Here is a 5,136-nt window from a genome sequence, read left to right as displayed (position 1 = left end):
TGCTGGTCATATTTTTCTTGCATCTTTGCATTGTTGGTTAGGTTCCACTTATAGGTGAGATCGTATGGTATTTGTCTTTCGCCCCCTGGCTTATTAGGGCGAAGAACTTTAGACCAATTTAAATAGTGCACACTGTACTTTGTCAATACTGTTTTTCTCTCAAAGAAAGTTCATGCTGGCATTTCCAGGAAGCACAAATACTATTAATCATCTTCATTTTTGCATTACCGAGGAGTTCCTCTTTCTCCATCTTATTCTGAAGGATGAACAAAAGCTTTAGGTATACGTTTCAGAAGGTAAACTGCAGCATGAAGATGATCTATGTTCACCCAGACAGTATGCACCTTCTGCCATACATGTCCCATTCCAGATAATGCCTTGATAAAGCATTTCTTGTCCTGAGTAAGTAGTGCAGCTCGACCTGTCCTTGGTCTACAGACACAGCTCATCTCCCATAGGCAAGCTGGGCAAAGGTTCCAGTTTCTTTTCTTGGAGCCCATCCTTTTTCCAAATGGCATGTCTGTTACTATAATGTCCACAGAGCCAGTTCTCAATGGCAGATTGCAGATATCCCATTGAAGAGCATCTATGGGTAAGCCCCAGGAGAGTGTACCTTTAATTTGGCTCTTGGTCAGTAAAGATGAGATGTTATTTGCTGCTCAATTCACAGCCAATGGATTATTGTCACCAGCAATATGAAAACAATTAGACCATTCAGTAGTCCCCTCTATTGGTATTGCCCCTGTTCCACACATTGGATCGACTATTATATCAGTAGGTTGAGGAGCACAGAGCCTGAGCATCCCATAGGCAAGAGTAGATCTAAGAGTCGTAGGTCCAAAATGTGTAATATTTCTTTGGTGGAGACTCTCTTCTGTCAATGCAATACCCACAATTACTTCATTGTCATAGATATTCAAAAGCACCTCCACATGAAAGTTGGTCATGTCAGCTTTCCATTTAAAATACTCTTGAACAGCACCCCCCAAATCTCTTGTGGCTTCATTAGAGGAAAAGCAATGTTTCTCTCCTGCCCTGTTGCATGTGACTCTAAACTTTAGCACTTCAAGATCAGTTTCTTACTTTGAGCCCTCATCAGTCTCATCTTTGCAAGATGCCAAATCATCACCTACTAATGTTGATATCTCTTCTTTGATAAGCTGGCCTTTCATATTAGTCTAAAATATGTGAATCTGAGGCTTTGTTAGTGAGCTCTTTTTTTAACATCTTTTTCATCTCTTTTGTCTCCTTGTCCATTATCAGTCTTCTCTTTACTTGAATTCTGATTTATCTTCTTGCGTTTTTTTTTTCTCTTGAAATTGGTGTTAATTTTCCATACTTTTAGAGGGTCTGACCATGAAAGCTTCCCATCCAATTCTTCAAAATCCTTTAGGACTTCTTCCTTGGTTTCTTTGAACTGTTAATCTTTAAACTCCTGAACTACCACAAATAAATTACCAACTGATCTCAGACAATGAACCTGAGCCAGACTTTCCACTGAAATGTCAAAATATATCTTGCCCCAGTCTTTGCCAATTTTGCATGATGACCTCAATTTCTCTCTCACTTCATCTGCAGCTGTTTGCTCAAAACCGGTAGGTACAGTGGCTCCAATAGAGACTTGAAGGTGCTCAGACTCACTTCTGGGACCACTTTCTGTCACTTGTGTAGACCTCTGGTTCTCATGAAGGTTTACATCCAGAAGTTGGTTAGTGGCTTCTTGAACACCTGATATATTGGCCGTGCTTCCAAGATCCATGATATAGTCCTGGTAGACAGCGCAGACCCTTCTGGCTCCAGCACGCCCCAGTCCCAACGCGCTCAGATCACGCAGCCGGCAGCCGCCTAGACAGTTAACTGCCTTTGATAGCAAAATTTCCAGTGCAGTTTTTCTCCCACCCCCCATGTGGGCAGTGAAGAAGAATTATGGGAAAGGGCACACATGGAAGAAACCAAAATTATATGACCAAAATATCTACCTATATAAACCCCTCCCCTATGCTAACACAGTCCTGCATGTACTTAAGGCAGAATATTCAGGAGACTCAGGCCCTTCTGGCCACTCTCAGCAGGCCTGTTCTCCTGTTCTCTCCCTTGAGGACATACTAATAAAACTATTACCCATCCACTTTTAACTTACTGATCTGTAATTCTTTGCTGTGTCCACAAGAACTGAGCTCTAGTAACTGACAGTATAAAATACAATTTAATAAATTACTAAAATTACCTCAATTAATTTATTTCAGTAAGTATTTACAGAGAAATTACAATGTACCAAGCACTGGTAATACACACAGAAGATTCCCCAAAAGTTTCAAACTTGGTGACACCAGGTTATTCTGGAAGTAAAGATAACCAGTGAAAGATAAAGTTTATACACAGTAAGATTTTCCAAATTTCTTCTCACATTTAATGCAGATTATCAACAACTATTCCTACAACATAGGAGAATGTTTAAAAAAAGGGGGGTTTAGATTAAGGACCATGTGGCACAATTGAAGACAGGAAAGCAATATCATAGTTGATACCATACTGAGAATAAAACGCTGAGAACCCCAAACCTATTCCTCCAGTGGGCAACCAGAATGTTAACAATTTTCCTATTGGGAGATGACAGAGTCTCCTCTGGGAATGTGACCATCCCAGGATGGAAATTCCAACAGTACTGACATTGTTGGCACCCAAAAAAAATTGATCCAGAGTGATGATCCTACAGTAAAGTTCAAAGCTAGCAAATCTAACATTTATGTTAAGAGATTTGAAATTACTTCCTTCCCAAAATTTTATTTGGAAAATTTCAAATATATGTCAAAGTTGAAAGAAGGCATAGTAAAAATTTGAATATGGGCCACAAAGGTATCATTCATATATATATATATATATTTAAAATTTTCTTAATTTTATTTTTAAATCATGTTTATTCTACTACAATTGTCTCAGTTTTCCTCCTTTTGCCCTCCTCCACCCAACCCACCCCCACCCCCCGCTCCCACAGTCAATTACCACTCTGTTGTCCATGTCCATGGGTCATTCATACAGGTTCCTTGTTTAGTGCCTTCTTTCTATCATTGTCCTCCTTCCCCATCCCCTCAGGTCACTTTCAGTCTGCTCCATGTTTCCTTACCTATGCTTTATTTTGTGCATTAGTTTATTGGATTGAATAGATTCCTCTTATAGGCGAGATCATATGGTATTTGTCTTTCACCAAGTGGCTTATTTCACTTAGCATATTATTCTCCAGTTCCATCCATGATGTCATAAAAGGTAGGAGTGCCTTCCTTTCTTTTTTTAAAATGTAGATAGATTTTATTTATGTTTTTAAATGTAAAGATCCATTATAAATATTAATATATATAAATCCATTATAAATATTAATATATATAAATCCATTATAAATATTAATATATATAAATCCATTATAAAGTGTCAGTAATTAAGACCAGATGACACCAGCACAGAAATAATCAAGTAGATCAATGAAATATAAAGAGCATTCTAGAAACAAATGTATATATCTAACAATGTAATATATGATTAAACTGATATTTCAAATCAATGGGAAAAATAAGTCTTATTCAATAAATAATGTGCATGGACCACTATTACTTGACATAAAAAAATATAGAGCCCTATTTCACACATTATTCAAAAAATATTCAGGTGAGTTAAAAACCAATATGTAAACTCTAAGAAGTTTTCAGAGAAAATTCAAAATAATAGTTTTCTTACCCTGAAGTAACATATTCAAACCCAGAAGCTATATAGTAAAATATTGACAATATGAGTATATTAAACATGTAACACTATATAGTAATATACATATTAAAAAATTTAAAGAACAAGTGATAGAATAGGAAAGTATTTGCAACACATCTAAAAAAGGGTTAATAGGGTTTTTTAGGGCAAAAATTCTACAAACATTTAATCAAAAACTGGATAAAGAATACCAAAAAGTCATTTAAGCTTTTTAAAAAAATAGAAATAAGCAAGAAATATAAAAAAACGGGTTTAGTTTCAACAAATAATAAAGTAGCAATTAAAATAACACATTGTCACAATCAGATAAATAAGTATTAAAAATATTGGTAATATCAAGTATTGGTGACTGTGAAAGGAACAGGGTATTCATAAACTCTTTTTGTTCATCTTCTTAAAGCAGTCCCTTTAGCATATTTTGAAATGCTGGTTTGGTGGAGATTTATTCTTTTAGCCTTCTTTTGTCAGGGAAACCCCTTGTTTTTCCTTCCATTTTAATTGAGAGCCTTACTGGGTAAAGCAGTTTTGGTTGCAGGCCTTTGCTTTTCATTCATCGGAATATTCCTTGCCATTCCCTTCTGGCTTCTAGTGTTTCTGTTGAGAAGTCAGCTGCTAGCCCTATCAGGGCTCCCTTGTATGTTACTACCTGTTTCTCCCTTGCTGCCTTTAGGATTCTCTGTTTGTCTTTGATACTTGATATTTTAATTAGTATGTGTCTTGGAGTGGGCCTCATTGATTTCCTCTTGGATGGGACCCTCTGTGATTCCTGGATTTGTGTGGCTTCTTCTCTCCCCAAATGAAGGAAGTTTTCCATCATTAGTTTTTCGAACAGGTTTTCTATCCCTTCGTTCTCTTTTTCTCCTTCTGGTATCCCTATTATATGGATATTAGTACGTTTCAGGTTGTCCTGCATTTCCCTCAATGCCTCTTCATTCCTTTTGAGTCCTTTTTCATTTTCTTGCTCTTTTTGTGAGCTTTTTTCTACCTTATCCTTCAGCTCGCTGATTCGATCCTCTGCTCTATCTAGCTTGCTTTTATTCCTTCTACTGTGTTCTTCAATTCAGAAATGGTATTCTTCATTTCCTCTTGTCTCTAATTCAGTTTCTATGTCTTTTTTCATGCTGATATAGTTTGCAGTAAGTTCCTTGTAGTTTCCCTGTAGTTTTTAGTAATTGTCTCTGAGCTCACTGAGCTCATTGAGCTTCCTTAGAACCATTCTTTTGAACTTAATATCTGATAGTATAGTTGCCTCTATTTCATTTAGTTCTCTTTCTGGGGATTCCTCCTTTCCCTTTGATTGAGGTGTGTTTCTTTGTCTTCCCATTATTTCTGAGGCTCTTCTCGTTTGCTTATGCTTCTTAAATTGACCTGTTTTGAGTT

General features: G+C 36.7%; 1 pseudogene; it reads right to left on the bottom strand.

Annotated features, from left to right (window-relative positions):
• Positions 1 to 224: 224 nt before the first annotated feature.
• Positions 225 to 1,906, bottom strand: LOC129076204 (tRNA (guanine(6)-N2)-methyltransferase THUMP3-like; annotated as a pseudogene).
• Between the last annotated feature and the right edge of the window lie 3,230 nt (positions 1,907 to 5,136).

This window comes from Pteronotus mesoamericanus, unplaced genomic scaffold, assembly GCF_021234165.1.
Source record: "Pteronotus mesoamericanus isolate MK-2021 breed Mesoamerican mustached bat unplaced genomic scaffold, CSHL_Meso_final contig_58, whole genome shotgun sequence".
Classification (NCBI taxonomy): Eukaryota; Metazoa; Chordata; class Mammalia; order Chiroptera; family Mormoopidae; genus Pteronotus; species Pteronotus mesoamericanus.
This window is presented reverse-complemented; position numbering and strand designations above follow the sequence as displayed.